This window comes from Denticeps clupeoides, chromosome 7 (genome assembly GCF_900700375.1).
Source record: "Denticeps clupeoides chromosome 7, fDenClu1.1, whole genome shotgun sequence".
NCBI lineage: Eukaryota > Metazoa > Chordata > Actinopteri > Clupeiformes > Denticipitidae > Denticeps > Denticeps clupeoides.
Window position 1 is genome coordinate 15,449,298 of NC_041713.1, and position 25,769 is coordinate 15,475,066.

Consider the following 25,769-nt stretch of genomic DNA (forward strand, 5'->3'; position numbering starts at 1 on the left):
AAATACTTGGCACAGTGGGAGATCGGCTCCATTGCTAAGGGCACACAAATATAGTGAGTAAAATTGATTTCATTCAGTCGGGGTGGCTGTGTGAAGTTGTTGCCCTGAAAGCCTGGTGGCGTGTCCACCTTCATTACCTAGCAATCGATCATCATCGCTGAGGCCAGCTCTCTGGAAATGACTAGGCACTGGTCTTCATGTTTGTAACAATCTGGGCCAAAACAATAAGTGACACCCACAAAGGTTTCATAAGGAGTCCAGGATGGAAACAAAATGAATTTTTGCTCTCAAAAGTTTTTTAACTTCTAGCAAAAGTCGGGCAAAAGGAAGAAATAAGAAACAACCCTGCGGCTCCAGCGGTGTCCTTGGATGGGAGCTAATTTGCCCTGTTTACAATGCTCCCCAGTCATTTAAGCTTTTAAAACTGTCCATTTGTACTTGCATATGGTGGAGAAAAAGATACTGTTCCTTAATGAGATTTCTTACCTCGTAAGCGTTGATTTCATCCCCGTTTTTTGCAATCTTATTTGGGTCAGGGAGAAAAGCATTAACCCCCGCATGCCTGCGCAGCTCCGCTGTGTGCTGCTCAGTCCGTAGTGTAAATAATGCTACAGGTGTGGCATGGTGTGATTATGCGGTTTAGTCATTCGTTCTACATCGTCAAGCCCTTCATAAGCGGTTTAGCGCGCTGCAATGAGTCGGTCTAATTAGAGAGCTCCTGCACGCCATGGCCAGCGCGTGAATATTGGCACATTTTTAATAAGTAGATGCAACTTGTTTATTTAATTGTTTTGAGTTTAGAGACGGTTTCTATGGTTACAGTGCTCCTGGCACTCTCCGACCAGCTTTTTTGGACGAAGAGCGGAGCGAGCGCGGAGCGTTCAGTCATTGAGACTCTCAAGCAGACTCAGCGTGAATGATTTAAAACAATCAGCGATCTTTAATTATGCCATCATGCTTGGGCTGAGGCAGGTATGGGCTGCGGCCAGCCACGACTAAATTTACAGCCCGGGGACCCTAAAACAAACCTGAGATGTGATGAAGCCATCTTGGCACCTGCCTCCATTTGCATTGAACAGGACCTGAAAAACATTTCCGTCTAATTGCGTCATGGCCTATGAAACGATGTCCATGGGTCCACGGGTCCACGGGCATGAATGCAAGGCACTAGCAACCGAGATTAAACAACGTCGGCCTTACTTTGGTTTCCTTTGACCCACAAAACCGTTTCGACTCTCTGTCCGCAAACAATAACCAACAGCTGTCAATCTTCAAATGGGGAGATTGTTCTTTTCTCCGCTTACTTTCTCGGGGCCAACACGTACACAGCACGCGTAGGTTCCCTGGTCCCTTTGAGGTCTATCTGAAAGTGGAGGGTCTCGCACCGGCCTCAAACCGATCTTGTGGTCAACTCTTCAGTAACTGCCCTCGGCTGCAGACGTCACAGATGTAATCTATGCAGCACTTCTGCCACCTGTCTCTCTTTAACAGCCCTATTTGTGGCCCGTCGGCGGAGTCAAGAGAAACAGTTTGCCACTAACAGCCTTTCACAATCAGTGGAGTGTGCTGGAACTCTCCAGTATGAAAGCGCGCCGCATTCCGCTGCATAAAAAGCCTTATTCGCAGCCATTCCCGAAAATGCAAGGCCTCCATTTGTAATCAGCAACACTGACTGACTAATATTTAAATTGCAGGCTCTCATACGCACTGAAGCTGAGCAAAAAATAAAACAGTCCCACTTGCCACCACTGTGGCGAAAACACATTCTTTGATGTACCTGCAACATCCTTGACTTCTCTGCTGGGATTTGAATGAAGAGGCCATTGAATTTTTTTTTTTTTTTTTTTTTGCGCTCTTCAGTCTCACCTAGAGGAAGAACATCCCTTCCTCACAAAAATAAACCTGTCAGGCATTCCTTTTAAAAGCTGTGACCTCAGAAATCCCATCTGTGATGTCCGTTCGCTTGCCTCCAATGGGACAAAAGTAGGTTGAAAGAGCAGACTTTTGAGAGTTTGTCATGAGGGAGGGATGAATCATTCGTATTGCAACGAGGCCTGGGAAACAACACACCAAAGAAAGAGAACCTGATCCGCACGATCCATCCCATTGGGATCCAAAGCCATGGGAGGGGCATTTATTACTGACCTACACTCACCCTGGGCCACCGAGGAATGTGTTAATAAATGTTAAATTGTGCAGACCCATATTCACAACACAAACAATTATTTCCAGATTGTGCGTTTAATTTAAAAACAGAAGATGACAAAGAAAAGATTCCTGTGGGACATCACATGTAACAGACTACTGTTCAAAAGTTTAGGGTCATTTAAAAATGTCTTTCGACAGGAAAAATACTGTACAGTACAGTACAGTACAGTAACATATGAGGGTTCAATTACCTCTTTATTTCAATCTTGGTCTGAACGGCCATTTATGAATGAACTTTTGAAGAGTAGTTATATCTATTATAGTTTTATATCTATTATCTGATGCTTTGTTTTCCTAAGAATTTGTGTGCTAGCGAAGCATTCGTAACATGCAGAAAACTGCAACTGACTAGGCAGGTAGTAGCCTAGCGGTTAACACCCTCACCTATGAACCAGAACACCCAGGTTCAAACCCCACGTACTATCATCGTGTCCCTGAGCAAGGTAATCAGAAGGTTGCCGGTTCGAATCCCGGTCCGCCAAGGTGCCACTGAGGTGCCACCGAGCAAAGCACCGTCCCCACACACTGCTCCCCGGGTGTCTGTCATGGCAGCGTGCTGCTCACCAAGGGTGATGGGTTAAATGCAGAGGACAAATTTCACTGTGTGCACCATGACAATCACTTCACTTTAAATAAAAAAAAATTGATGACATGTAATAATATGTGAAGCTATTGAAGGAAAATCAGTCTCTTGCACTTCATTTCTTTCTGTGTCACATTAAAATACCTGTAACCTATTTTGCACAAATATCCAAAAAACTTTTGCCAGACCTTATGCTCAGTTTAAAACATTGCATTGTACAGAAGATGTGTAACAGTTACATTTACATTTTTTTTACATTTACAGCATTTATCAGACGCCCTTATCCAGAGCGACTTACAATCAGTAGTGACAGGGACAGTCTCCCTGGAGCAATTTAGGGTTAAGTGTCTTGCTCAGGGACACATTGGTAGTAAGTGGGATTCGAACCCGGGTCTTCTGGTTCATAGGCGAGTGTGTTACCCACTAGGCTACTACCACCCGGTTAAAAGCCTTTGTCTCATTTCCCTTGTCAGCAATTATTTGGGATAATTGTGTCTATAAAAATGCCAGAGGAATTGTGTTATTCAGAGCTTTTCCATTAATTTCTTTTATGGCACTGTCTCTAAAATGGGCAATGATATGATTTTCAAAGATTTGCTCCAGCTTGAGTGTGTTGTGAGACTATAAAAATCATGCATTATTTAATGCATTATTAAAGTCATCAACAACATCAATGCCTACAGGAAGTGGTTAACCATGTAGCATAAGACGAGAGCGGCTACTCAGTGGCTAAAACCCTAACAGGGTGGTAGTAGCCTAGTGGGTAACACACTTGCCTATGAACCAGAAGACCCGGGTTCGAATCCCACTTACTGCCATTGTGTCCCTGAGCAAGACACTTAACCCTGAGTGTCTCCAGGGGGGGGGACTGTCCCTGTAACTACTGATTGTAAGTCGCTCTGGATAAGGGCGTCTGATAAATGCTGTAAGTGTAATGTAAAACTCCAAGAGGCCTTTAATGTTTCAGTTACTAATTCCCAGTAATATATAATAAAACAGGACACGGTGCCTCGTAATTATCAGAACACAAACGTGTGCAACTGTCTGCATAGTAGAGCTAATCAAATAATCAAATATTCCTCTTACACAAAGGTGCTCTTTGTAAGCGGCTTCAGCGCAATATCCTGTATGAATCCCAATGTGTGTTATTGTCTTGTAATGAAACCGTTACCTACCTGTGAACTTTTTTAATTACATTTCAACACCGTCTACGGCATAATGGGGTATTATTGCATATGAAACAAAAAAAAACAATAATAGTGTTTTATTCAGATTTGAGCACAGCACTTGAACTGCTGCATTTTCTCAGAATCATTAAATGCATTCAGGTGTTCGAAGCACAGAAAGCCATTCTGACCTGGTTCTAAACAGGAAGTTTCTTTTCCCACCTCATTAAATTTCTTTTAACAGGCGCACAAAGCACTCGGGTCTCCAGCAGCACACACCGCATGATGCTGGCGACCCTGTAACCTCCACAGCAATGTAACCTCTGCTGTCTGTGACGAGGGAGGGAGTACTGCCATGCTGCGTCGGGTAGACAGAGCCATTTTGCTTATACCCCTCTCTCTCTCTCTATCTCTCTCTCTCTCTCTCTCTAAAAAAAAAATAAAATCAATCAATAAGTGAACCTCTGAAGTGAGCATTGACAAAGCCGTTATGTATCGGCAGCTTTAATGGATTCTCATGCAGGGCATATTCATCATACTGCGGCCGAGGCCCGCGCCGCCGCGGCGATCCCTCCGCTGCCCGCCATCTAATTACTTTCGCGGGGAAGGGCTGCACTCGATACGTGCCACGGTGGCGGATGTATGGCGCTTGTTTGCCTAAGGATTTTGTCCGTCAGGAGGCAGTTGTCAATGGCAGTCCACCCAAACACGCCTCGCATGAGGTCATTAGTGAGGGGCCGAGGAATTCATTAAGAGGCAACTTAGAACCAGATGAATGGTTGGCGCCTCCTGATGGGCCGTCCCACTGAACTGGAGAATTACGGCCTTTTTCTGGCTCTGGCCCGGTTCGCGCATCGCAATATTTCAAAATTTGAGATATAATTGTCCTCTCGGACAATTAAGGGAGGGTTTCTGTGGCTACCCATGGTGCTATGGGGTTCTTTGCCATTTTTTTGCCATTGTGAAGAGGATGGACGACCGCAGCCCAGCAATCACAACAGGTAATTACTGCGTCGCAAAGGCAGGCCGCTGATTGAAGGTGAAATTGTTGAGGCTTTTTGAGCACAAAGACACGCCATCTCATCAACTGTTCTGTGCACTGAAGTGTGGCACACAATTCCCGCAATTCCCACAATTCCCACAATTGTTTTTTTTCCCAGACGTGATGTAGCGCATAAGCAGTTGTCGCTACACCCTGACACTACATGAGCTGGCTTTAACGTTCATTTCCAGGTGAACGAATGGTAAACGCTGCCTACACACTGGAGCTGTGAGGGGCTGAGAGCGTTATTAGGCACTTCGTAAGGCCCAGCCGACGAGAACAGCGGTTCGATCCGTGCCAAGCGAAGCAGCCAGAGAGGAACCTGCATCAAGAGCTCACGCGCTTCACGCCCCAATGCGATAGCAGGAAGAAGGGTGTGGGGAAGTAAATGCGCCCCAATCTCACCAAGTCTCTGGGCCCGTCAGGACCGCGGACAGCTCCTTAATTCCTTCGCGTTGCACAACGGCGCCTTGTGGCGCAGCGGTGCCGCCGATTTTCGCAACGCAATTCTTTATTACGCACAGTTATCCAGCTGTCACACGCAACAGTGGGTTGTCATTTCTGTCACATATACATGCCCCTGGCCTCATGTAATCCACAGCCAATTTACAAAAGCACGACTACCCGTTCAAATCCACTGGCCACTTTATTAATGTGCGCCGAGCCAATTTGCATCATGTGCAGATATCCGTGCTGAAGGAGACTACACTTCAAGTGAGATTTCGGCACAAAAGCCAAGTGGGCATTTCGTGGTTTCGTTCTCTCGAACGCAGACGTCCTGCGGACTACGCAGCTGGACAGGAACATGGACAACATCGCGAGGGGTGAGAACCAGAAAGGAAAGAACAGGCGTAGACGTCTGTTCCGCTGAATGAATTATTCAGCACTTTTGAGTTACTGAGTGATTGAGATGAGCGCACCAATTCAGATTAATCTGTTCTTCATGTTTTGGTCCTCCTGTAAAGGTGCTGAGATGCCTTTTGGATTCTCATCCTCCCGTAGATCAACACACGTACAGATATCATCTCCTGCACCCTGACCCACTCACACCCCATGTGAGGTTACAAGCCGTAGATAACTGTATTTCCAGACGTCCTAACCTGCGTAAGACCTGAGGCAGCCTGCTGGAACTTCAGAGCGCCGTCCCCGGATCCCTTTATTCCGGCACAGAGCAGCCAGGAGTGACACAGTCTGTCCTCAAACTCACGATTACCGGGACCGACGCGCAACTGAGGACGTTCGAAGCCCGCGGACGCCAGCATCAGTCTCCCGATGCCACGTCCTCCTCCATCCCGCCGGGAATTCACTAAACTGGAATACGTCAACAGCTCCGTCTCTCACTCTCTCTCTCTCTCTGTACCCGCAGCACGACCACATGGTCATGCTCCCATCCATCCATAACACGGCCACGACCACGCACCCCTCCACACAAAACCCAGCCACGGTCACGCTCCCATCCACCCAGAACCCAGCCAAAACCACGTTCTCCTCCACACAGAACCCGGCCACAGTCATGCTCCCATCCATCCATAACACGGCCACGACCACGCACCCCTCCACACAAAACCCAGCCACAGTCATGCTCCCCTCCACCCAGAACCCAGCCACGACCACGCTCCCATCCACCCAGAACCCAGCCACGGTCACGCTCCCATCCACACAGAACCCGACCACGACCACGCTCCTCTCCCCCCAGAACCCGGCCAAAACCACGTTCTCCTCCACACAGACCCCAGTCACAGCCAGGCGCATGCAAAACAGCTGAGTCAATCTCCGGGCTGCATAATCGTGATAAGGGCCGAGCGACGTGGAGGGGGGATGAAGAGACAGAAAAAAAAAAAAAGAAAAGAAAAGAAAAAAAACTCTTAGTTCATAACCCAGCCAAAAAAAAATTATTTTAATTCTCCAAATCAAGCGAACAGCTCATTTTTCAGATTCACCCCAAAAAGTTTTCACATCACCCGGTCCAGCCTGCACGTCCATCACGCATCAAACGTAACTGCGGAGTAAAAGCCTGTCCCGGGATTACTGCCAAACGATGGCACAAAAAGAAAGTCTTGTGCGTGTGTGCGTTTCACGCCGTCCAGACCTCCAAACATCACAGGAGCCTCCAGAGATGTTCCCTCGCAGCTTTAAGATTTAGTTCCATACATTATTCCGCCTGATGCAACTCCTGGTAAACAGTCCCTCTCTCTCTCTCTCTCTCTCTCTCTCTCTCTCTCTCTCTCTCACCCACGTACCACGTACTTGGTTTTTTTAGGTAATTAAGATCATGGCAGCAGACCCTTTGGTTACGAACCGTGTTCATGCTGTGCTGATGATGGTGATGATGATGATGATGATGATTGTTGTTATGCCACCTTCCAGATTTGATTTGATTTGATGGACGGATTTCAGCCCGATCCACTCGAGACGCGCGCCGGCGGCGATACGCAAACTTTCCTCGGAGACCAGGACCCGCCAACGACGCGCTGCTGCACTCACCGAATCCACGCGCCGGGACGGCGGGCGTGAGAAAAACACGCTCCGTGACCGACGCCCGAGAAGAGGAGCGCGGTCGCTGCCGCTGTCCAGGGTCCTGACGCGTTAAACGACCCACGGGGACGCGCGTCCTGCGTGGGCTTTCGATCCTATTGCGTTTTACAGTATGGGGGGGGGGACACAACGTCTGAGCGAGACAAAAGGAGAGAGAGAGAAGGGGGGGGTCAAACCCAACCTTCCGCCTGGACAGCCCATCATAATTCAAATTTTAATATCAAAATGGACTTTTCCTGTGGTCAACTTTCATTTTGAGACGCCACGTCCGTCATGCCGCTCTGTGGCGTTTTATGTTTCGGACTGTCGGACTGTCGGAAACTACTGAGCACGTCAGATAAACGCGGTGATTCTTTTAATAAAACGCAGATAAAACGCACGGTATTATCGTTTTATTTCGTTTCTGCACGGGTGCGGAGCAACTCTACAGCTACAATTTGTTGCCGCCACTTTCAGAACATGCGCATACGCGAAATCAAATGACATGAAATTAAAAACCCTAAATGTTAATGCTGGAAACGGAAAAGCGCGTAACAGCCCGCCGTTCCTTCACTCCGCCTGGAAGAAGAAGAAGAAGAAGAAGAGAAGCCGCGTTACCTGCTGATAGAGAAGGACGGAGCATCCAGCCGCCGCGGCTCCCCGGACGCGAAGTGCTGCAGCTCCTCACCGCGGGCGCGCGCCCGCGCGGCTCCCGGTTCCGGTGAAGCGCGCGAGCGATGGACGCCGCCGGCGGCGGGGCGCGGGCGCCGGTTTATTCTGCCGGGACGGACAGCGCTTCTCATCTAATGGGGGTTTTATTTTTTAAAAATTATAAAAAAAAAAACCGGTTTTGTTCACATTCCTTTAGAAATAACACCGACGCGGAGAGGCGCAGCAGAACCGCTCCGCGGGAGCGCGTGGACGCAGAGGTCCGGTTGGGGCGAAGTTAAAGCTCATAATAAGATTGTCTGTCGCCGCGAGTCTATAAATGGCGCGGGGTTTGAACGCAGACGGCCAGAGGGTAAACGGTAAATCCCGCTATAGGAGCGCGCCACGTGAGACGGATCCATAAATTACCCGGAACGAGGTCGGGGAGATAGGGGGGGGGGGGTCCTTACCCCCCAAAGTCAATCTTCTTTTTTTCCAAAGCAATATGGGTCATAAAATAAAGTTCGCAATGTTTTCCATTTGAAAACAGTGTATCTATGCTAATACATATGGGGTGGTAGTAGCCTAGTGGGTAACACACTCGTCTATGAACCAGAAGACCCGGGTTCAAATCCTGCTTACTGCCATTGCGTCCCTGAGCAAGCAAGACACTTAACCCTGAGTGTCTCCAGGGGGGGACTGTCCCTGTCACTACTGATTGTAGGTCGCTCTGGATAAGGGCGTCTGGTAAATGCTGTAAATGTAAATCTGATGAGGCTGAGGGGGGCTGATATGACCGGCTGGTTAATGTAACAAGGCGCCGCTAGGACAGTCACCCTGAAGAACCCAGAGAAGGATCTCACTGCGCTTTGTCACAGTGAGGCACTGCAGAACTTTTTTTTTTTTTTTTCCGGTGGAGAGACAGTATCAGCATATCGGCGACCCCTCCTGTGAGGTGGTTCGCGTGATGGGCCAGGTGGTGCCAGGCGGCACATTTCGAGGGACCCCTCTGTCACCCCGACTAATATCTGTGCGCTTCCTGCTGCGGTTCCCTGGCCCCACACAGTGCCTGGCCTGCTCCTCGCTGCCAAGCAGGAGGCCTTGCAAAACGGAGACCTGTCAATCACGCTCGCAACAGATCTCCAGCGTAGGGGACCGAGCTGTCCGTCGTTTGGTGTAACGCATGTCTGTAATTATCACTCCGTTATTAGTTCGTTGCTACTCCATTATTATTTTATTTGGCCCCTTAATAGATTAGATATCGGACGCGATCGTTTCCAATCTCGAGTGAACGAACGGGCTTAATCAGTCACAAATTGGCCGTCAGCCTTCACCTTTTTTTTTTTTTCTGCACTAAATGCTCTGACGCGTGGAAATGGGGAACCACAGAGGCTGACGTGCAGCATTGTGCTCACGAGTGGAGTCATTAGTTTAATGAAAACGGCGATACATTGATTTCTGATCCCTGGCCTCGGGAGTTTGGGCTGCAGTGACCCCGGTATGAAGCATTTCCTGATGGACCATGTGGGATTTTACACCATTTGTGTTAATCGCTCAAAGTCTTCAGAAGGAAAGAGAGTGTCTGCATACGGAGTTTGGAGAGAGATTGGTTTTGGGGGGGGGGGGTCTGGGCCAATAGGTGAAATGTTGTGATTTATTCAAATCCTCTATTTATTTGCTAAGCCTATTAGGCGCTGAGGAGGTTGGGGGGGGGGCTAGTTAGGATTCTGTGGCGCACACCGTGAGTGACAGACACTATAATGGAGCATCTGCTGACACCGGGTGCCCAAGATCCATCTTAACATCTGGGCGGCGGGACAGACGCCTACAGCGGCTGTTGTATTGATGGGGTGGTGTCAGGGAAATGAGATTCCATCGGGTCCGGGGTTGTCGGTGGGGGAAGGGTTGTTTGTTTAAGGCAATCCAGTATCACATTGTCTTATCGTCTTGTCTTAAAAAAAAAAAAAACATGAATCTTGTGTAAGAGATTTTACGGTGCGTGATCAGTACGTGCCGACAGGGCCTTGTGACATTTTAGGGCCGGTGTGATTTATTTTGAATTGGAAGCTGCATGAAATAAGAGCTGCATGTTCAATTATCACAATAACTGCAACTGGGGTTGTTATTGCATATTTTTATGGTTTTGTCAAAACTGGATTGTGAGAAAACTGGATTGGAGGGGGGTGATCTGTTCAGAATTGTTCAGTGCTTTATTTGCATGGTATAAATAGGAAGAGTCACTCAGATTTAGGTCTGTGCTCATTTCTTTACATTTTAGGTTTTGGCATAATACATTGAATCTTATAAGTGTGCATTGATAGCCAATGTTGCTTTAAGACTTTGTAGACATGGTTTGCACGTTAGAAAGGATCTATTTTTATAGCGCCCAACCCCCAGACCTGGGTCGAAGTAACAACTTGTCTCACATGTAAGGATGTGGAAGGTGGGCTTTTGATGCAGCACAGATCAGTTTAATGTTGGTTGAATGAAGCAAAAGGTTTTTTTTATTTGTGGTCTGGTCAGAACTGAGGATCAGCCTCTGGATCAGCCAGGTGGGATTCCAGCCCCCTTCTCTCCTTCTTCTTCCAGCCCCAGTGTAAGCCATACTGCTCCAGTTGATTAGAGGGCTGAGAAGTTTCAACAAATGCAGGGTCTAATGGCATCAACAGACAAGTGAACTTGGGGTGGCCTAGCAGTTAAGGAAGCGGCCCCGTAGTCAGAAGATTGCCGGTTCGAATCCCAATCCACCAAGATGCCACTGAGGTGCCACTGAGCAAAGCACCATCCCCACACACTGCTCCCCTGTCATGGCTGCCCACTGCTCACCAAGGGTGATGGGTTAAAAACAGAGGACACATTTTGTTAGCAAGGGGAGCTCTATGGACTCTTCTCATGCATATTCATTCATAGTATAAGCACAGCAAAAGTCCTGATCAACCAGCCATCTCAAGTTCTTATCAAGCCCTGTTTCATTTCAAAACAATGATCAAGACATTTCTGAATAACCTGCTGGTAGCCTAGCAAAACTGGACAGAAATGGAAGATGACAGTCAGCCAGAAGCACCATGTACTTTGCACTTTGCCGCTTTCAAAACCAATATTGTCAAATGGTGGTCATAGAACAGTGGGTAACAATGGTAGTAAGTGGGGTTTGAACCTATGACTTTGAGGTCTTCTGCTTCAACGATGAGTGTCTTACCCACTTGGCTACGATTACCCACTTAGTACTGTCACGGTGGTGCCAGTAAAGGACACAATCGCACTACACAAAGTAAGGGTTTAATAACAAGACAGCGAATAAAACAGGGCAAATGCAGACACAAAGACTACACACAATCTCGATCTATTTAAACTAACAACACAGGAGAAAACACTCAGTGATCATTAGGTACACGATAGACACAAAAACATGGAGTGCCGGGACCCGTTTGGTTTGTGACAACTACGTTTGTGTCCCTAAGCAAGACACTTAACCTTGAGTGTCTCCAGGGAAACTGTCCCTGTAACTACTGGTTGTAAGTTGCTCTGGATAATAGCCTCTGATGAAGTCATAAATGTAAATTGGAGTTTAAATGTCAAAGTAGTTCCATCAAGGTGGACACATTCATTTTGTGCTGGATTGCGGATTACCCGATGGGCTGTAAACAGTTTGTGAAACTCCATGGTGATGTCTCAGTCATGGCTTTGAGCTGCAAAAAAACTAAGAAGGGGCCAAAAAGGGAAGCTTAAATCTGCAGCAATACAAGTAAACACAATTAGGACTGACCAGGTTTAGATATAGAGAATTTAAAAGTTCTGATGGTGCTTAGATATGAGAACAGGTGCATAACAAGGTACTGGGATCTTTATATTTGTACTTTAAATCCAATTCCAGGCCAAAAAAAACAAATATTTACTAATCACACATTTATATGGACAGATGACCATGCCTATTAAGCAATGTTTAACCCGGTAGGAATCATGTTTTCCTTGAATATTACATTATTTTGTAATACCACAAATGCATTACCGTTTAATGACCAAATGCATATTTTTTGATGCCTTTACCAACTCAGAGGCATATACAAATATAAGCATCTCTACAGAACCATAGTTTGTAGTATTGTATTGTTTTATCCACAACTTCACAAACTACCTGACTCCTAAATACAAACCCCTGAATTGGAAATGACCTCTGCATCCAACTGTGCTAAAACAAAGGATCAGCACACTCACACAACCCCGCTCTTCAAGTGATTGATATCTGAGGTCATTGCACCCAGCTGCCTTAAGATTCTATTAAGAGTCTCTGCTTTGACCCTCACCTGTCAGTAGCCAACTATGTAGCCATTCTGTGACACGAATTTGCAGCTAATTTACTGTCTAACAATATGTTAATATTTCAATGTCAATAATGGTTGAAACACTGGTTGTGCAAGATAGTTGGTCACCAATAATCCCTAAAGTGGTTGCGTTTGTTCAACAGGCGAGCTAACATCCTGAAACCGTCTCCCACAGCCTGGATTCATAATTTACATAAATACATGCTAGAGCTTTGCTGTGATTGGGGTGTGGGTTCACATTCACGACAACAGGCATCTTTTTGTAGGTGTGTCATTTGCATAAATTTAAATATGCAGTGACACTGGTGAGGCATATTTAAACCATACTTTTGTTTGAGACAATGAAACATTTCTTTATTTTGAAAATGACAGAAGAGCTTTCCTGAAATGTACAATTATTGCAAGTAATTTAAAAATTAAAATTGCTTCAGTTCTAAACTGATGTTGTTTTAATCAAATATCTTGTTTTACAAAGAGACAAAAGGAGTGAGATATTGTACTTTTTACGTTAAAGAAGAAAAAATGGGCGCAGGAAGTATTATATTATTTATTATTATGCAACTGTAAGGAACCTTGATCAAACTGATGGGTGAGAATCTCTTTATTATTAAAAAAAGGAAGCTCCTCCCTCTGTGATGATTCAAGAGCCACAGCGAAACAGAAAAGACTACTGACACACACACACACACACACACATGTAAGTGTGCATGAATTGTGGTCCCACAGTGATTTAACACACCACCTCCAGTAAAAGCCTGACAAAAGAGAAGGCTTCAGCTCTTACATCTACAGCAGGCAGCCGTCCCCCCGCAAAAACACTCTCCACCCCCCCGCGCCGCTGAATGAACAGTTTTTATTCGTGGCCTGTACAGAAAAGACCGAATGGAATGGCCTGATGTGTGCACTTTTAGCCAACGCGGGGCGTTCCGCACGACCACGGCGAAGGGCCACGGGTTGGCTCCCCGAGGGCACCGGCTGGCTGGCCGTAAATAGTGCTTGTCTCAGATTGATACACTTGCGAGGAGCACGCGGAGGGGTTATTTTGACAGCAAGCGGAAGTCATGAATAATTAAAATTGGCTAAGTGCCTATGCGCCGGCCTTGGTCATTTTTACCAACCACTTGTTTCCTCTCCATCAGTTGAGGAGGCAAAGTATATAAAGATAAAAAAAAACATTCAAAATGCAGGTAACAGGGTGGTATGTGCGTCGTGACGTTCCAGCAACCACGAGTGTTTTACGTCTCAGTCTGCTCAGAAGCTGCGGTGGAGATTCTTCTGAAGGGGGGGAGTAAGTGCCTCCGTGCCGTCCTCTGAATCCGGCAGCGCGGTGAGGAGAGGCTGGGTTGTCGCCCAGGTGACGGACCGTCTTTCATCGCCGCCGGCCTTCGCTCTGCATTTAGCCGTACGCCGCGCCGCCGTGAAAAATGTAAAGGAGGAGAACAAAGGCGGCGAGGACGAGACATACGAGAGGCTCTCCGACAACCCATCCGATGTGTGTGTGTGTGTGTGTGTGTGTGTGCGCCGAAGGCGGCACGAAGCCCGAGAAGGAAGCATTCATTTGCCAGGCTGGCAGCAGGCCTGCAGAGCCGCGGGAGCTCCTTGCGCCCTGCCAGAGCTGTCGTTTATGCAGTCAACAATCCCCTCACCTGCCTGCATGTGGACAGACTCCCTGCCCGGATCGGGCGGAGGGGAAGAGATTCATTTTTTTTTAGCGACGAGTGGTGATATTGCAACTCATTACGGCCCAAGGTCTCAAGACCCATGAATATGAATAAACAGAGGCGGCCGTGAACGGTCACTAGGTATTATGTCCTCTTACGTGGCCATATGTCTGATCGTAATGACCCGATTTCACCGTCCATTAAACATCTTCTGCACAGGTGTGGCATTCAATTAACGCTCTCCAGCTAATGAAGGCTCCATGTGAACATCGACTGGGCGTGAGGGTGCGGATGAGGAGGCTTCGTCCACGAGGCTCCGCATGAAACATTAATGTCCACTTCAATATCCCATGTTATCACTTACCCCGAGGTGCAGCAAGGCTACATTGTGCTTTTGTTTCTTGGAGGGAAGGGAAAGAAAAATTCTCATTTGTATCTGAATGGGTTTTTTTTTGCTCAGCGTCTGAAAGAAATAAAAAGTCAGAGCGAGCTCCAGCAGGGTATGCTGGCGAGAGTTCAGGCCGAGTCCTGCTGGTGCGCCCACCAGTCTACAGCTGTCTGAGTGCAGCCTGCCAGCCCCACACACCGTGGCCCCTCCTCCGCACCTTCCACCGAGCCGTGAGGCGGATTCCGGAACCCTCTGTGACACGGCACCGGTTCCGCGAGAGCAAACACAGACACCTCCGCCCACACTGGAGTGCCAAAGTGATTCCCAACTCACAACACCGAGGGGAAAACAGATTGAAAAAAGAACTGTGTTTGTGTGGGGCGGAATATAAAGGGGAAAAAATGAGTGCAAAACACCTGACTCATTGCCTGAATCATGTATATGAATATATGAATATCATTCTCTTTCATCTTTGTTTTGTTTTTATGGTATATTCAGCTATTGTTATTCTCTGCATTGATCATTATTTTTGTTTTCTGTTTGTTTTATCTGTTGCTTCTCTAACTCGAGATTACCTTTTACTATCAAGGGAACTATTAAATATTGTATTGCTCTCTGCCATTAATATGCATTAATACTCGTTAATATTGTAAAAAAGACCATGTGGTGTGGAGAGAACTGAGTGTAGAAAAACTCTTTCTCCCTCCACACAAAGCACTGTATTCACTCCAACCTGGCAGAAAGAGGCATGGCACAATAGAGGTTCAAAATGAACAGTTTCTAATTTATTAACACCGGTAAATAATTGTTGTAGATACATGTGAATATTGAATGTAAAAAGGTACCAATGTTACAGAGAAAACAGAAATAAGAAGAAAGAGTAAAGAGGGAGAGAGAAAGAGAGAGAGGGAGAAGGAGAGGGAGAGAAAAAGCCATGAGAAAAAATGGGAGAAGAGAAAAAGACTCAGAAGCCTTCCGGCTTCCGATGGAAAAACCCCTGAGCAAGAAAGCTCAGTGCCTTTTCCACATGTGAGCAGACCTTTATACCCCTGGCCTACAGGAAGTTTGTCACTGGCCTACAGGAAGTTGTCACTGACCAATCAGAACCTGCTGTTTCTGATGTCACGCCCCCCGGTGCCTCCCATCTGGGGAAGACAAAGAGAGTGGGCGGTCCTGACGGCCGACACTTCACACGTTGCCGTCAGACAAAAGGCATGTAAAACAGAGGTGTTGCACAACAATTGGCACAGGAATGTCACATATCTTCTTGTAGACGGTCGCTATGCAAAACAAAGGCATGATCCTGCGACAGCCGCTATGCAAAACAAAAGCATGCTCCTGTGATGTCCAATCTTACAATATGAAATAAAAATCACTCATCTGTTTCTTTCTTGTGTGCTGAATTAAAGAGAACAACAAATATGCACACACAAATCTGTGCAAAATTTTGAATCTGTACAGTAAATTACCCAGGATCCACATCCATATCACCTCAACCACATCTGAAGCCCATAACCAGCTACAGATTATTTTTTTATTATTTTTCTCCCTCGCAAACTGCACATTACAAACTGAACATCATATCACTACCATTACCATTATTGTCATAGCATATCACATACCACATACACTCATTGCTGCTACTTGTCTGCCTAGTTTGTCTAGTTTGTCTCGACCTGTGCTGTTTTATGGGTCAGCGCACAGTGTCCACAATGTCCACAATGTCCCTTGTCATGGTTTTGTGTTGTGTGTTATTCCATTTGCACTATGTATTTTTATTTACACTATGTTTTTTTTGCACACTGTGAATCTCCAGAGCTTAGCAGTCTCGTCTCTCTGTGTACATGTATATAGTGAGATGACAATAAAGTGGACTTTGAATTAATCCACAGCACTTAGTTAATTGTAATATAGGGCACATTACCAACCCTCTTTAGTTAAACATCTTGGGAGAGGGCATCCTACAGAGGCCTATAGGAAGTTCTTACAACGTCTTGGATTGACAGTTTGTGGATTTTGCACAGACTTGACATTACAGATTTTTCTCATCCGTTGAAAGAGTACTGTAAAAAACACAGCAACTTGAATACAACTCATCATGAGAGATTCTCATCTGATGTTAACTGGACATACAGAGGCATAGCACATTAAATAGTTACAGAAAGGAACAGTTTCTGATTTATTAACACAGGTAGATTACTATTGCAATTATATGTAAATACTGGTACCAATGTTAATGGTATGTAAAATGGTACCAATGTTACAGAAAATTAAAAGAAAGGAGAAAGCGATAGTGGGAAAGAGAGAGAGACCAGGAAGCTAAGCTCCAGAAAGGGAGCAGGGAAGATAAGAAGACCAGAGCCCACAAGCTAGGGAAGAAGAAGCCCCAGCAGCTGAGGGGGGGGTCTGAAAATGTCCTTCAATCTAGACATGTGGATCCCAAAAAGGTTGCCACAGACCAGATTGTCCTTTGATGTTTGTGCTTTGTCCAGAGAGGACCCCCAATACAGGAATACAGTGGTCATCCACCCCAAACAAGACTTTTCACTAGTTTAGTGCTGTCTGTCTCCTTGTTGTCTACATGTTTTGTTTGCTCAAATGATATTCTTGCACTGTCTGTGTCCCATGTTTGCACTTTATGTAGCCCAGTTTGTCGATGCACTTTATGTCAGTACATAATTGTTTAAATGTTACATGTAGCACCAGTCTTAGATGTATATAGCTGAAATTACAATAAAGCTCACTTGAACTTGAACTTGAACGTGAACTTTCCTGTTCATCCAGCCATTTGCTGGCCTTTTGGCCCTCTGATACCGTAACACCTTAAAGTAAAATATCTTTCACCCTACAGAGACTGCCATTGATTGGTCAACTTTAGAGCATACCAAGTGTTTTCAGTGGTACCTGGCTAAAAGGACAACCTCTTGTGTCTATGAATTAATATAAACTACTAATTTGTGGAAAATTAGTATTTGGTCACAAACAAACAAGCAATATTTCTGACTCTCACACACCTACAACTTCTTCTACAAAAGACTCCTCTGTCCTGCACTCATTACCTGTATTAATGGCACCTGTTCGAACTCATTATCAGTATAAAAGACACCCGTCCACAACCTCACAGTCACACTCCAAACTCCACTATGGCCAAGACCAAAGACCTGTGTAAGGACACCAGAAATAAAATTGTAGACAGGCCTCTCTCATCTTTTTAAGTGGGAGAACTTGCACAATTGGTGGCTGTTTTTTTGCCCCACTGTATGTATGTATGTGTGTGTGTGTGTGTGTGTGTGTGTGTGTGTGTGTATACATGTGACCACTTTTTCAGTCTATTTTTGGTGGGGTAGCGGAAAATCAAATGAAAAACTTCACCTTCATCAAATATGCCTTGCCTTGCAATAGCAGGTGTATAGAACTGCTAGAGACATTGACTTTTTTGAATACTTTTGGCATTTAGAAGCATGGACTTTTTTTTCCCTGTTCCATTTGCATTATACCACAGCAACCACAGAGAGCCCCTTTCTCCAGCGCTGAATGCTTTTAAAATTTTCACTTCCATTTTCTTTGCATCAATTGTTTTGAAGGGAAGTGCCGCTAAGTGTTTTTCCACCCCAACTTTTCCGCAAGTGAATCATGCAAGCTTGATGGCGCCTAATTATGTTCCATGGACCTTGAACTCGACTCCAATCTGAAGTAACAGCTGTGAATACACTCACCTCAGAGTCCCTTAAACAACCCTGTAATGATGGAAGTGACGGCTGGTCAGAGGTAAGGCAGCCGCCCGTGAGAGGGGCCGGAGCTCGTTGTTCAAAGAAATGCCTGGTTCCCCTTGAACACACCTACTGCCTGCTACAGCCATAATTACTGCCCCCAGCCCCCACCCTGCACCTCTATTACCCACTGTAATACCATTAGGCCCACAGTGCTATCCACATGCACACACACACACATGTACACAAACCCTGATGGCTCAACACACACACACACACACACAGGTGGTGGCCATTGTTGTGTCTCTCCCTGCACCATTAACAGCTCCAAAGGCTCTCTCCACCTTTTCTATGTGCATCAACACTCAGGCACACACAGCTAGAGTCAAAATAGCTGGATGAATAATTGTCTGAAGGTACAGCTCCCAACTGTGCTGGAAGTTTTAATCAAGATCCGATGTGTCCATTAACCTCGATCAGTAAATTCTTTGTGAGCAGATTAGCTTGACGTGATAATCATGGCTCATTAGGAGATGAATTCATTCATGAACTCCTGTTGGGCTTTGGGCTTTCAAATTATTTCTCTTTCACAGAGAAATCAAGACAAATGCTAATAGTGCAGAGTTGTTTACACTAAAATTACACCTTTTCTTTGTCAAGTTGCTGTCCTTGATTTAGTTGAATTTAAATAAGCGGGATGGCACTGCTTAACATCAAAACCTCTCAGGTAAGCCCAACCTGCTGTATGCAGACAGTGACAATGCCTGCTGGTAACTGGTCCTGTTCCACTGCAGCCCTGGCAGACCCTGGCACGGTTTGGAAAAACGTCCGAATGCACATCTGCCCCTTCCAAATCCTTGATGGAGTGCCAGTGAGCCAGGGGACATGGCATCGCCAATCCCATAAAAGTCCACCACACTTGTATAAGTTCAGTTGCACAAATTGCATGCATTCATTAGATCCATTAAATTAGTACCCTGGTTTGCAGTGTACATTCCACCATCATCGTATCTGTGAGTTTGGCCACTCCCTAAGATGTCAAGTGAAATGCATCCTTATGTCTTGCCAATTTTACAACAGGTTCATTAGGAACCTCAACATAGTGGGAACTCCCCTCTGTATTTTGCTGTCCCTCTTGTTAAACTGGACTCCGGCTAGACAAGGAGCATTTGAGGACCAGAAAATCTAGTTCACCTCAGCCCACATTCTGCTGGTATCTCTGTGCCGTCCTTCAAGGAAACTGCTCAGTGAACAGCAGCACTACAACAAAACGTCTGTATTTACGTGTGTTCCATTTCTTACAAAAAAGGCGATACAATTGGTTCTTTTGGTCATTTCCTTCAGCACTGATTAAATATGGGGTACATGTAGTATTATGTAATATTACATCATAATGCATTATGTCCTGAATCATGGGGTGTCTACCTGTGAATCCTGACTCTCAAAGGCATTGATTCCAGCACTAAATAGGTGGTATGCTGTGGTTTTGGGTGGTGTCTGTTTTACAGATGAAAACATCTTTTCCCCACAGTTCATATTAGTGTCACATGTTCTTAGTAGTCTTGAAGCCCATGACGATGCTGCCACACCTTTTGCTTGTATGGAACGCTTTAATTGGTTCCTGAACACTGCAGAAGAGCAACATCTCTGAAGCTGTCCTACCCATCCGACCCACTGCCAGATGACATTTTAACAAGACCTTTGATGTTTTTTTAATTTCTCATGTCATACTGTTATGGCTGATTAGTTTGAATTATATTTACATTTACAGCATTTATCAGACGCCCTTATCCAGAGCGACTTACAATCAGTAGTTACAGGGACAGTCTCCCTGGAGCAATTTTAGGGTCAAGTGTCTTGCTCAGGGACACAGTGTCCCTAAGTGTGATTTGAACCCAGGTCTTCTGGTTCATAGGCGAGTGTGTTACCCACTAGGCTACTACCACCCAATTATATCAAAAAATTGTAGTAAATGTATTTTTTTCTGTCTATAAAAATACTATACATTTTTTAGATTTCAACTGGAAAATCATTGACCCGTGGACCCAAGATGGAATAAATGAAGAATGATGTGAATGATTGAATAAAAAACCTTTGTTGACAAGACAGATTTTTTTCTGTAAAATACAGCAGATCAGTTGAAGACTCAGTTCGAAGTATTATTAAAATCAGTGCCTTTAAGATCCATTTATTGAACACAGTGAAATGGGGAAAAAAATCCCTTGATCGGCAGTGGGTATTTTTAAAAGGTTTTTTTAAAAGATAGGTGAGCTTTGATGAGATCTCCTCTCACATTATTACAGGAAAGTGACTGTTCATTTTTCAGGCTGCTCTCGATCAAATATACTGGGGGTTTTAGCCTGTGGAAGCTTCTCCGTGGCTGGGCTGAATTCATTCCACTCCCATTAGCACTGAAACCGAACCTCTGTGTTCCTCCTCAGAGCCGCACAGAGGCCAGTGTTCACCCCTTTCAAATTGTCATTCCAGAGATGTACAGTATCTCCGAGATCCAGTCCAGGCGGCATGTCTAAGAGAGATGTGAAGTGACGTAAATGCTTCAGCAGCCGCTGCATGAATGCATGAGCTATTTCCCACCCAACATGTCACAGCTTAACACGTTCTCAGGCCCTACAGATATCACACATTTCGTTTCAATAGGGGCTGGCCCCTGGCTGATTCCTGACGTCTCCTCATATTCTTTATGGCCTGATCTTATGAATGTTAATTGCGCACAGCTAAGGGATCATTATTACCTCCATGTAACACAAGGTTTGAGAAAAGCTTTGCATGGCAATGGAAAAAAATGAAAAAAAAAGATTCCACATAGACCTTCAGTGGATTAGCCTGCACCATGTGACAACATTTTGTCAGCATAGGTTCAAGCCGTAACAAGCGCTCATTATTTAGCAAGTAATTTGATGCAATCCCCAACATGGCCCAAAACTACAGCAGAGAAACAAAGGCCCGCAAAAAAAAAAAAAAGAGTGATGTTTTTTTCTTTCTTGTATTATCCAAAGAGAGCGTCATGGTGAAGACTGTCACAAAAAACAAAGGAGAAGGCATCTCCACTCACGCCCTTCTGCCGCCTCTGCATGGCGCGTTTTTAAAGGGTCCCAAATGGAGCAAACAGTGTTGGGCCTGCCAAAAGCGGGCCTGCCACCCTCCCGTGTCTGCACCAGTGTTGTTGACACCTCCGTGGTGGGCGTTGATGGCCTTTCCATAGATGTGCTCTGATCACATGACCCTGAGAAAAATGCAGTGAAAGGTGTACCTGCTAGGTTATATATTTAGATCAGCATCTGTTCCTGCTCGCACCTTAACATTTCAGCGGCACAACACACATTTGATATTTGTCATGCTCATTCCCGTTCTCTGTGTTTCGTACTGCATGTTTTAACTCTTGCACGACTGCGAGAGCGACGTTGAACAAAACTTGCCAACGTCAATATTTGCATCCACTTTCTTCAGGGAAGCGTCTGATGATTTGAGTTTGAGGAAATACAGCAACGCACTGCAAATTTTATTAGAACTCTCTGGCTGGACGACTAAAACGTTGCAGCGACGCATGACCCAGAAAAGGAAAAAAAAAAGCATGTAGTTTGCTCGAGTGTGCTGAAAATATTACCCACATACAAATGCAATATTTACAGCATAGCTTTCAAAGAGCTAAGTGATTGAACAGCTTTGAATTCTTCATGCTGTAGCAAAATCAAATTCCCAGAAACATTAATGATATTTACGTCGTAAATAGGTTAACTGACAAATTGCATTGGAAAAATGGAAAAGTGCCCGTGCCCCTAAAAAAAAAAAAAGTGTTATAAATAATTCATCTCTTGCTGGGGAAAAGGTCATGTCTGGTTTTAAAAATACAAGCAGAACTAAACGAATTCTTAAACATACTATAATACAGCGTGCAAATGCAAAGTCCCTCGACAGCAGTAAGCCCGGCTGAAGCTGGGAACTATTCAGCCAATTTCCTCCTCTTTGTTTCCAGCTGCTATCATTATTTCTCTGTTTCAAGGTGCGATTCGAAGGAATATGCTGACTGCGTATCCCAGTCATGTTTTTCGGGCTCAATCTATTGTTTCCCCTCACAAAAGCAGGGAAGAGATGATTACATGCTTGCGTCACAGTCGGCATTTTGGTTCCTTCAAAGAACCCGTGCCAGTTATGATTTCCGGCTTTCACAATGCAGGACTGGATCGCCATGCTGATGCCTTTTTTTTTTTTATTGCATGGCATGGTGAAAGGCCCTTTATCATGCAGGTGCCTCACCTGCCTAGACAGAAAAAAAAGAACACGGCAATAATCTATAAGTGTCATGTTGTGCAGGTGAAGGATTGAGGAGGTGCAAATGCTCGACATTTGGAATAATAAAATAATAAAACAGAAATTAAAACAGCACAATGGCAAAAAAAAACAAAACAAACTCAGAAGATCCAGTAACATGAGACTATATTTGGCGACACATCAGAGGAACATGACCACATTAATGCAGGAACAACTCCTGTAAAGAGTCCTCCAGCATAATAAGCGGGAGCTGGGGGTGACCAGGACCCGATAATCAGTCAAACCGACTGGGTGTCTAGCAGCGCCAGGGCGTGACAGTAAGAGTGCAGCGTAAATATTTAAGGGGGCTGTGTCAAGGCTGAGCAGACACTGATGGAGAACCGTAAGGCAGCCCACTGCTCACCAAGGGGGATTGGTTAAAAGCAGAGGACACATTTCGTTGTGTCACCGTGTGCTGTGTTCACAATCACTCCACTTTCACTAGTGTGTTGCTTAAAATAATTTTGAAACTAGTTCCCTTAAAAGTACAGTTCCAGTGCTAAATGACGTTTGGAGTTTTCAGGTCTGTTCAGGTTATCACAATGAAAGTCCCACCAACAAATGATGCCAACATTAATGGATCTTAACTAGCACTGTATGGTGGTTCATGGCTGCCTGTTGTAGCATAGCAATTATATGTAATATAATATAAATCTACGTCTGGGGCATTTCGTGGGCATATCTGAATTCTATAGGGGTGTCATCCCCCAGTATACATATAATTACATGAACGGAACATTTGGTTGAGTTACATCCTGGCCACAAGCATCCAACATCTTTTACCATGTCATTTCTCTACTGATTTGGGTTTGGAACCTGAATTTTTTTTACCTTACTTATGCAAGACTGACCTCTGTCCCTCTGTCCCCACAATAAAAGTGTTCTTTCACAGTTATTGGTTTGTCACCTTTTTGCTTTTGAAACTTGCCTGTATTTATGTTCATTTTGATTTATAATGAACATAGATTTTTTGCACTTGTGTCCGCTTCCGCCTTCACAACTGGTTCATGTCCGAATGTTCCTTAGCAGCACCGATTCGTCTAATACCGTAATTATCCATGAAGAGCAACAAACACTTGAACACTCATCTATCTGCTCCTGGAGACATTTTGCATTCATGGTAGCATTTTTTCTGACAAACATATTTTATAGCTTAGAGGGAAATTTGACAATCTATATTCCAAAAAAGAGATGCAATCTATGCTGTGTTACACACCCAGTGACTGCTAATGTTTTCTCAATGGCTTCAGGAGAGACTTTTTTTGCTGTAATGGTACAGTCTCATAGAAAACACCAACTGCAGTAACCTTCACACCACAGGGTTTCATGGTTTAAAACACATTCACTAGCCATGCAGCCAATTACTAATTGTCCTAAAGTTAAATTGAATGGCATTTTGGCCTAGTAGATTTCAGGGATTGGCAGTATTTTCAGATTGCATTGAAGTTTTCAGATAAAATAATTCAGGGAATCCCATATTTTATCTGTTTTGTGTTTACAGATTACTGACTGCTGCCCGTCTGCTGCTGTTCACACTTTATCAGGCACACACAGTTTGCAACCAATGGCCCACTGCTGAGCAAATACTATTTAGATGGTTGACCAATCTCTGCATAGAAATAATTGGTGTTGGTGGAATAAAAAAATGCAAGCAGTCGCATTTGCCTTGTGATGGACTCGACAAAGATCGAGAAGATCTTAGCTGGGCTGCAGCCGCCTTCTCTACATTTACAAGGCGTAGCTGTAGGGCCGATGCTTATAATAAAGTGTGAAGTGAGTGCATTTTAAAATAGACAACAGACTGATAAAAAAAGGAAAGCGTGATGACGTCAGCAACAGCTGTCAGAAGAAAAGAAACCAGAATAACCTGGAGCTCAGATGTGTCTGTAAACAGGATTGTGAGCTGAAGAGGCTCTGAACACGTCTGCAATAAAAGCAGCACACCAATTGGAAAGCCAGTATTTGAATTATGAATTGATGCTCATAATATCATACAGAATAAGAAAAGTAAAGTATAATTTTTATCTTTTTATGGCCTTTTCTTAATAAATCCATCCATAAATTGAGATGCACTAACTAGCATATCTAATAACAGGTACATTTATTTTAATTCTATTATTCATACAGATGGGATATTTTGGACATGTTTGGGGCACCTCAGTCCTGGGCAGAGACAAGGTTTCGGATTAACCCAACAGGTTGTCCATGTGGAAAAAAAATCAACTTTTTTTGGGAGAGCTCAAGGTGTGAACATGTGCGATAACTTGTGCTGTGTCATTCCAGTTTATCTCCAGCAAAGTGAAGTGACATAAGCTTCACTGGGAGATTTACCGAGACTTTTTTTTTTTTTTTCAGTTGAGTGTTAATCTTGCCTTATCCCCACACAGGAGAGCCTGGGGGGTTCACACACTTCACATCAATACACCATAAAGATGATTCAGTTACAGTACCATTCAGTCGGCAGTGTGAACACATGTTGCCTCGGGCCATTTTGGTTTTGCTCAGTCTAATCCTCAGTCATAAACAGTTGCAGCGCATTATGCACCCATGGCTATGACATCTTAGATCAGTAAAACTTTGTGTATTGGATGCTGTGGTAGTTGTGGCGTGTTGGTTTTGGGTGGGTGGCCTTCTCTGAGAGTCGACGGTAATTCGGTGCCAAGTTTTTATGTGCTAATTGCTCGGGACAGCCTCCACCAATATAAATAATATCGCACTGTGTTACGTACAGTCCCCCACCCCTCGCAACAGTTAACATGATTGTATCTGCGTTCTGAATTTCATTATCACTGTAATGAATGCAGTTTGATAGACTTACAACAAGCCTTGTGGGGGTGGGGACGAAAAAAAACATGTCCATTCCGCACCAGCGGCACGATGGTCCAGTGCCATTATTTAAATTGCATTTTGCCAGGGAAACACTGTACATCTGATCTTGGATGAACATACAATAGATTTTGGCCAGGGGTCTGTGATCGCTGTCAGGTCTTGTGTGGTAAAATCAAACCGGGAGCGTATTTTAGTAACACCTCCATACAATGAAGGCTATGAGCCAAAACCTCTCATTATTAAAGCATCAGACCATAAATTCTTACTACAAGAGAGTAAGAGAATGGAGACCTCCAACAAGGATGACAGTCAACTTCACCACAGCGTAAAAGCAACTGTTTGTGTCTGAACGTCGCATCAAAACTTGAC

General features: G+C 44.8%; 1 protein-coding gene across 4 annotated transcripts in view; it reads right to left on the bottom strand.

Moving 5' to 3' along the window:
• The window catches only part of elfn1a (extracellular leucine-rich repeat and fibronectin type III domain containing 1a), a 69,267-nt gene extending 61,018 nt beyond the window's left edge, over positions 1-8,249 (bottom strand). Inside the window, exon 1 of one of the 4 annotated variants that reach the window (XM_028987108.1) lies at positions 8,132-8,249. The gene's annotated coding sequence lies outside the window, so the exon portion shown is untranslated. Of the gene's footprint in view, positions 1-486; positions 616-6,099; positions 6,129-8,131 lie in introns of those variants that run through there. The other 3 variants (XM_028987110.1, XM_028987107.1, XM_028987109.1) reach the window with 3 other exon arrangements.
• Between the last annotated feature and the right edge of the window lie 17,520 nt (positions 8,250-25,769).